The sequence below is a fragment of the Salvelinus fontinalis genome, chromosome 1, assembly GCF_029448725.1.
Source record: "Salvelinus fontinalis isolate EN_2023a chromosome 1, ASM2944872v1, whole genome shotgun sequence".
Classification (NCBI taxonomy): domain Eukaryota; kingdom Metazoa; phylum Chordata; class Actinopteri; order Salmoniformes; family Salmonidae; genus Salvelinus; species Salvelinus fontinalis.
Genome location: NC_074665.1, coordinates 78148555 through 78157889, shown reverse-complemented (window position 1 = coordinate 78157889; position 9335 = coordinate 78148555). Strand labels below are relative to the sequence as shown.

Here is a 9335-nt window from a genome sequence, read left to right as displayed (position 1 = left end):
GAAACAAATAAGCAAACACGTTTGGTGTTCACCAAAAGGCATGTGGGAGACTCCCCAAACATATGGAAGAAGGTACACTGGTCAGATGAGACTAAAATTGAGCATCAAGTAAAACAGTATGTCTGGCGCAAAACGCAACAACTCTCATCACCTCGAGAATACCATCCCCACAGTGAAGCATGGTGGTGGTAGCATCATGCTGTGGGGATGTTTTTCATCAGCAGGGACTGGGAAACTGGTCCGAATTGAAGGAATGATGGATGATGATGAATACAGGGAAATTCTTGAGGGAAACCTGTTTCAGTATTCCAGAGATTTGAGACTGGGACGGAGGTTCACCTTCCAGCAGGACAATGACCCTAAGCATACTGCTAAAGCAACACTGGAGTGGTTTAAGGGGAAACATTTAAATGTCTTGGAATGGCCTAGTCAAAGCCCAGACCTCAATCCAATTGAAAATCTGTGGTATGACCTAAAGATCGCTGTACACCAGTGGAACTTATCCAACTTGAAGGAGCTGGAGCAGTTTTGCCTTGAAGAATGGGCAAAAATCCCAGTTTTCCATTTTTTTTGTCTTATTTCTTGTTCTTTTCACAATGAAAAATATTTTGTATCTTCAAAGTGGTAGGCATGTTGTGTAAATCAAATGATACAAACCCTCCAAAAATCTATTTTAATTCCAGGTTGTAAGGCAGCAAAATAGGAAAAATGCGGGTGAATACTTTCGCAAGCCACTGTACAGGTCTGGGGCTGTTTTCATGGTTCGGGCTAGGTCCTTTAATTCCAGTGAAGGGAAATCTTAATGCTACAGCATGGGGCTCCTGGGCGGTCTAAAGCACTGCATCTCAGTGCTAGAGGTGTCACTACAGACCCTGGTTCGATTCCAGGCTGTACCACAACTGGCCGTGATTGTAATTCCAATAGGGCAGCGCACAATTGGCCCAGCGTCGTCATTGTAAATAAGAATTTGGTAGGCTGTCATTATATATAAGATTTTTTTCTTAACTGACCTGCCTAGTTAAATAAAGGTTAAATAAAATAAATAAACAATGACATTCTAGACGATACTGTGCTTCCAACTTTGTGGCAACAGTTTTGGGAAGGCCCTTTCCTGTTTCAGCATGACAATATGCCCATGCACAAAGCGAGGTCCATACAGAAATGATTTGTCGAGATCGGTGTGGAATAACTTGACTGGCTGCACAGAGCCCTGAGCTCGACCCAGTCTAACACTTTTGGGATTAATTGGAACGCCAACTGCGAGCGAGGCCTAATCGCCCAACATCAGTGCCCGACCTCACATATGCTCTGGTGGGTGAATGGAAGCAAGTCTCCGCAGCAATGTTCCAACATAAAGTGGAAATCCTTCCCAGAAGAGTGGAGGCTGTTATAGCAGCAAAGGAGGTACCAACTCAATATTAATGCCCGTAATTTTGGAATGAGATGTTCGAAGAGCAGGTGTCCACATAATTTTGGCCATATAGTGTAAGTGTTTCCTATTAAATCGTCAACCAGTTAGTAGACAATTAGTAGGCTATGCCTACACATAATTCGTTAAAATCACACACTGCACACCAATGATGTCATTTCACACAGACATATGTTGATCTTTGGGTGGTGCTGTAGAATATGAAGTTGAAACATTTTGGAATTTCCCTTTAACTTGTGTGTGTTTGCATGTGTGTGTGTCCATGTGTGTGTGTCCGTGTGTATGTGTGTGTGTATCCCAGGTAAAAGCAGCAGCTACAGTGGGGCAAAAAAGTATTTAGTCAGCCACCAATTGTGCAAGTTCTCCCACTTAAAAAGATGAGAGAGGCCTGTAATTTTCATCATAGGTACATTTCAACTATGACAGACAAAATGAGGGGAAAAAATCCAGAAAATCACATTGTAGGATTTTTAATGAATTTATTTGCAAATTATGGTGGAAAATAAGTATTTGGTCACCTACAAACAAGCAAGATTTCTTGCTCTCACAGACCTGTAACTTCTTCTTTAAGAGGCTCCTCTGTCCTCCACTCGTTACCTTTATTAATGGCACCTGTTTGAACTTGTTATCAGTATAAAAGACACCTGTCCACAACCTCAAACAGTTACACTCCAAACTCCACTATGGCCAAAACCAAAGAGCTGTCAAAGGACACCAGAAACAAAATTGTAGACCTGCACCAGGCTGGGAAGACTGAATCTGCAATAGGTAAGCAGCTTGATTTGAAGAAATCAACTGTGGGAGCAATTATTAGGAAATGGAAGACATACAAGACCACTGATAATCTCCCTCGATCTGGGTGCTCCACGCAAGATCTCACCCCGTGGGGTCAAAATGATCACAAGAACGGTGAGCAAAAATCCCAGAACCACACGGGGGGACCTAGTGAATGACCTGCAGAGAGCTGGGACCAAAGTAACAAAGCCTACCATCAGTAACACACTACGCCGCCAGGGACTCAAATCCTGCATTGCCAGACGTGTCCGCCTGCTTAAGCCAGTACATGTCCAGGCCCGTCTGAAGTTTGCTAGAGAACATTTGGATGATCCAGGAGAAGATTGGGAGAATGTCATAATGTCACTTTTGGTAAAAACTCAACTTGTAGTGTTTGGAGGACAAAGAATGCTGAGTTGCATCCAAAGAACACCATACCTACTATGAAGCATCATGCTTTGGGGCTGTTTTTCTGCAAAGGGACCAGGACGACTGATCCGTGTAAAGGAAAGAATGAATGGGGCCATGTATCGTGAGATTTTGAGTGAAAACCTCCTTCCATCAGCAAGGGCATTGAAGATGAAACGTGGCTGGGTCTTTCAGCATGACAATGATCCCAAACACACCGCCCGGGCAACGAAGGAGTGGCTTCGTAAGAAGCATTTCAAGGTCCTGGAGTGGCCTAGCCAGCCCCATAGAAAATCTTTGGAGGGAGTTGAAAGTCCGTGTTGCCCAGCAACAGCCCAAAACATCACTGCTCTAGAGGAGATCTGCATGGAGGAATGGGCCAAAATACCAGCAACAGTGTGTGGAAACCTTGTGAAGACTTACAGAAAACATTTGACCTCTGTCATTGCCAACAAAGGGTATATAACAAAGTATTGAGATAAACTTTTGTTATTGACCAAATACTTATTTTCCACCATAATTTGCAAATAAATTCATTAAAAATACTACAATGTGATTTTCTGGATTTTTTTTCTCATTTTGTCTGTCATAGTTGAAGTGGACCTATGATGAAAATTACAGGCCTCTCTCATCTTTTTAAGTTGGAGAACTTGCACAATTGGTGGCTGACTAAATACTTTTTTGCCCCACTGTATGTGTGGGTGTGGCGCGAGAGAAGGTTCTGGAGCAGAGGAGAATCCAGAGACGCTGTGAAGACAACAAGGCTGAACACTAACTGCACAGTGAGGGGTTAATACCGGGCCTGACACAGGCCAGAGACCAGGTGAGTCTCCTACAGCTAGTCTGGTTCATATACCTATAGACACCTAACTACAACCTGCAGGGTCTGACACTAATTACGTTGGTAACCAGTTTATAATAGCAATTGTGCCTTTTTGCATAATTATAGTGACACTAAAGCTGAATTCAATCAGTTGATTAGTGATACACCAATTCTCCTGTTGTCCTCAGGCTAGTGCAGAGCTGAGAGAGAAGGAGATAGAACTACAGGCCCTGGGTCGGCCCTCAGAGAACAGTTGAGAGACCAGCTAAAACACAGGGGAGGGATGTCGTCCAATCATGTTAGAGCTTTAACTACTTGTCACAGAGTGAAATGTGATAGTGATGGGTTACAGTAACATGACAGGCCTGTTATGAGAGAGAGAGAGAGAGAGAGAGAAGATGTCAAGGGACAGTCGTACACAGATGTCAAGGGACAGTCGTACACAGATGTCAAGGGACAGTCGTACACAGATGTCAAGGGACAGTCGTACACAGATGTCAAGGGACAGTCGTACACAGATGTCAAGGGACAGTCGTACACAGATGTCAAGGGACAGTCGTACACAGATGTCCTACTGTGCATCTGTTTCTGTGTGTAAGAGACATGTTCAGTATTACTAACCCCTTCACCCCAGAAACCAGTGTTACAACAGGTATTCTAGAAAGCAGCAGGAGTCCTCCACTCGTAGTGGAAGTTGGAGTAGGGTGTTAGAGTAGCATACTGTGGGGGACTATAGTGTTGGAGAGGGGGAGGGTAAGAAGGAACGACTGTGACTGACATACCTCAGGACCCCTAAAGCTTACTACAAGCTCTACGAAGACGAAAGATTCGCAGTGTTGCAATGTCATTTTTCGGCATAAATAATATGTACTACGCTCCGGCATTCACCATACTTTTCTGTTAACTGAAAATGTAGACACGCCATATCATTCCTTCCACAGCCGTGGGGGCAGTGTTGTCTCTTGGTTCCTCTGTCTGAGCTTTAGGCTATTCATCAAAGTAGCCTTTTTTTGCATTGATAACCAGGATGCCAGCTAGCTACTATTAGCAAGGGAAGGTGACTCTTCCTTGTTTTCACAAAATGAAAAGACTTGTAGTAACCTTAACCCTCTAGTGATGTTACCACAGCTATTCTGAAGAACAGCAGGAGCCCCAAACGTGTCCTGGATTGTGAGAGAAAGGGAGTATGGTGATAGGCGGAAGCATGGGGAGGAGGGGTGTGAGAGCTGGATTTTTGTGGGACCTTAGCTAGAGCATGACTGAAATGATATCCCCTCGCCCCTGTATCCAGGCTGGCCATTAATCCTGAGCATGTAAAGGTCTTTAAATAGTTCAACCAGTGATGCTGCAGCCCACTGACAGACAGGCATGCACCCTCTCTCTCACACATTCTGACTGATCTTATTCCACACTAACAGACTACAGCCACCTTTACTCTTTCACATTTGTTATTTTTTAACCTTTATTTTAAATAGGCAAGTCAGTTAAGAACAAATTCTTATTTACAATGACGGCCTAGGAACAGTGGGTTAACTGCCTTGTGCAGGGGCAGAACAACAGATTTTTACCTTGTAAGCTCGGTATTCGATCTAGCAACCTTTTGGTTACTGGCCCAATGCTCTAACCACTAGGCTACCTGCCGCACATGAGCTAACAGACAACAGCCAGGGCGAAGTGACAGACTGGAAGGGAATGGGGGGGGGGGGATTATGACAGAAGAGGCTGTTGCCAGGTGAGGAGAGGTAGCCTTTAAACGCCCTTCGGCTCCTGTTAACCTCTACGGGATCGGTGACCCCCCCTCCCACTGGACGGTTCAGCTAACGTGCGCTAATGTGATTAGCATGAGGTTGTAAGTGACAAGAAAATTTCCCAGAACATAGACATATCTGATATTGGCAGAAAGCTTAAATTCTTGTTAATCTGACTGCACTGTCCAAATTACAGTATAAAAAAGTGTCCGATCCTTAAGAGGGTTTAACATCACCTCTATTACCACAGCATGTGGCTGTTGACGCCACCTCTACTACCACAGCATGTGGCTGTTGACGCCACCTCTATTACCACAGCATGTGGCTGTTGACGCCACCTCTATTACCACAGCATGTTGCTGTTGACGCCACCTCTATTACCACAGCATGTTGCTGTTGACGCCACCTCTATTACCACAGCATGTTGCTGTTGACGCCACCTCTATTACCACAGCATGTTGCTGTTGACGCCACCTCTATTACCACAGCATGTTGCTGTTGACGCCACCTCTATTACCACAGCATGTTGCTGTTGACGCCACCTCTATTACCACAGCATGTTGCTGTTGACGCCACCTCTATTACCACAGCATGTGGCTGTTGACGCCACCTCTATTACCACAGCATGTGGCTGTTGACGCCACCTCTATTACCACAGCATGTGGCTGTTGACGCCACCTCTATTACCACAGCATGTTGCTGTTGACGCCACCTCTATTACCACAGCATGTGGCTGTTGACGCCACCTCTATTACCACAGCATGTTGCTGTTGACGCCACCTCTATTACCACAGCATGTTGCTGTTGACGCCACCTCTATTACCACAGCATGTGGCTGTTGACGCCACCTCTATTACCACAGCATGTTGCTGTTGACGCCACCTCTATTACCACAGCATGTGGCTGTTGACGCCACCTCTATTACCACAGCATGTTGCTGTTGACGCCACCTCTATTACCACAGCATGTTGCTGTTGACGCCACCTCTATTACCACAGCATGTTGCTGTTGACGCCACCTCTATTACCACAGCATGTGGCTGTTGACGCCACCTCTATTACCACAGCATGTTGCTGTTGACGCCACCTCTATTACCACAGCATGTGGCTGTTGACGCCACCTCTATTACCACAGCATGTTGCTGTTGACGCCACCTCTATTACCACAGCATGTTGCTGTTGACGCCACCTCTATTACCACAGCATGTGGCTGTTGACGCCACCTCTATTACCACAGCATGTGGCTGTTGACGCCACCTCTATTAACACAGCATGTTGCTGTTGACGCCACCTCTATTACCACAGCATGTTGCTGTTGACGCACCTCTATTACCACAGCATGTGGCTGTTGACGCCACCTCTATTACCACAGCATGTTGCTGTTGATGCCACCTCTATTACCACAGCATGTGGCTGTTGACGCCACCTCTATTACCACAGCATGTTGCTGTTGACGCCACCTCTATTACCACAGCATGTGGCTGTTGACGCCACCTCTATTACCACAGCATGTGAGACTCCTGGCCTGGTGCTACTGAGCTTCCTGGTCTGAAGTTCACAACCTTAATCTGATACTAGGCCCTCTTAGCTCTCATCTCATCTTATCCTTTTCTTCCTCTTCTTCAAAAGGGCCCAGGGCTTTTGACCTCAGAAAACGAAGTTTCACTGATTTCTTTCATTCAGTAGTTTCACTATTCTATCAGTCAATACTTTCACTGTTCTCCATTCAACAGTTTATTATTCATATTATTCATTCATTTATTACTGTTCTGTTTTCCATTCTTCATTGAAGCTACTTGGCTCGACTTTCGGAATGGCGACTGACTGAAGTGGACCAGGGCTCCACGCTGACCTTCTTTACAAGGAGCACGTTGGAGCAAGTTTAAAAATGTAGGTGCACACAAAGAAATTTAGGAGCACAATTAAAAATATATGAGGTTTATTTATTTCACTTTTATTTAACCAGGTAGGCTAGTTGAGAACAAGTTCTCATTTGCAACTGCGACCTGGCCAAGATAAAGCATAGCAGTGTGAACAGACAACAACACAGAGTTACACATGGAGTAAACAATAAACAAGTCAATAACATGGTAGAAAAAAGAGAATCTATATACAATGTGTGCAAAAGGCATGAGGTAGGCAATAAATCGAGTAATTACAATTTAGCAGATTAACACTGGAGTGATAAATCATCAGATGATCATGTGCAAGAAGAGATACTGGTGTGCAAAAGAGCAGAAAAGTAAATAAATAAAAGCAGTATGGGGGGTGAGGTAGGTAAATTGGGTGGGTAGTTTACAGATGGACTATGTACAGCTGCAGCGATCGGTTAGCTGCTCGGATAGCAGATTTTTAAAGTTGTTGAGGGAGATAAAAGTCTCCAACTTCAGAGATTTTTGCAATTCGTTCCAGTCGCAGGCAGCAGAGAACTGGAAGGAAAGGCGTCCAAATGAGGTTTTGGCTTTAGGGATGATCAGTGAGATACACCTGCTGGAGCGCGTGCTACGGGTGGGTGTAGCCATCGTGACCAGTGAACTGAGATAAGGCGGCACTTTACCTAGCATAGCCTTGTAGATGACCTGGAGCCAGTGGGTCTGACAACGAACATGTAGCGAGGGCCAGACGACTAGGGCATACAGGTCGCAGTGGTGGGTGGGTAATAAAGGTAGAATCATACATTTTTCAAGGCGCACTGGTGCTCCTAAATTAACATTCTTGGTCGCACAGCAAAATATTTAGGTACATATGCAAGTAAAATGGTGGCACTGTAGAGCCATGCAGGATGTGGGGAGAAGCAAATATGCTATGAAATAATAAATTTTACTGCACATTACAGATTCACTAAGTGAAAGGTAGATACTAAATGATGTCTGGCAAACATAAAGAAACCGGGAACTTTAACAGTCAACTCCCCGCAAAACTAGTTAACTATGGCGGCAGTGACTAGCCTCAGCCAAGACCACTTCCTCTCTGGTAGCTGAATTGGAGGAGAACTGTACTGCCCTCTCAGCTGAGATGGCAACCTGGCTAACAATGTCCCTCTCACCCATATAATCATCCCTGGATGTGGTCCGACTGACAGTAGAGTTACTTGGCTTTCTTCAATCCCCAGATTCCGCTCGACTCTCAATATATTCAATTTAGCAGATGCTTTTATCCCCAAAGTTAATTCCCATTCCGCACACACACACACACACACACACACACACACACACACACACACACACACACACACACACACACACACACACACACACACACACACACACATACACTTCTGTATTCTCTCTCCTCTGTTCCTAGAGAGGCGCTCTGGTCCCGTCCACAGACTTTTTTAAGTGGTGCCCTTTCCTTCAGCATCCCAAGTGGTCTGATGCCCTTTCATATTGGCTGACCAACATGCCTATCTCTGTTGCCTCTATGGCACTTACCCTGCACCCTCAGCAAGGCTTTAATTTAATGCCAAAACATGTTGGGTTTGAACTTGAACTTTCATTTTGTTCCCAAGAGTGGCTATCCTTCGTCGGCCTATGGGACCTAGATATCAAAGGGTGTTTGTCACATGCTTCGTAAACAACAGGTGTGCACTAACAGTGAAATGCTGACTTACGGCTCCTTGACCAACAATGCAGAGTTAAAGATAAAGATATATATATATATATATATATATATATATATATATATATATATATATATATATATATATAGAAGTAGTGGCATGAGGAATAAATACACAGTGAATAACAATAATGACTAAAAATAACATGGCTATATCTTGATTAGACAATTATTAAACCCCCAATACTATGTAGAAACATATTTGGCAGCAATTTAAAACTTCTTATGGATCAAATCCCATTAACGGGATCGACTTGACAACATCCGGTGAAATGGCAGAGCGCCAATGTCACGTTCCTGACCTGTTTTCTGTTGTTTTTCTATGTGTTTAGTTGGTCAGGGCGTGAGTTGGGGTGGGCATTCTATGTTATGTGTTTCTATGTTGGGTTCAATGTGTTGCCTGATATGGTTCTCAATTAGGGGCAGGTGTTTAACGTTTCCTCTGATTGAGAACCATATTAAGGTAGGGTGTTCACATTGTTTGTTTGTGGGTGATTGTTCCTGTGTCTGTGTATGTCGCACCACACGGGACTGTT

The 9335-nt window shown here is 44.4% G+C and overlaps 1 pseudogene; it reads left to right on the top strand.

Annotated features, from left to right (window-relative positions):
- The window catches only part of LOC129860310 (uncharacterized), a 43198-nt pseudogene that overhangs the window by 7864 nt on the left and 25999 nt on the right, over window positions 1-9335 (top strand).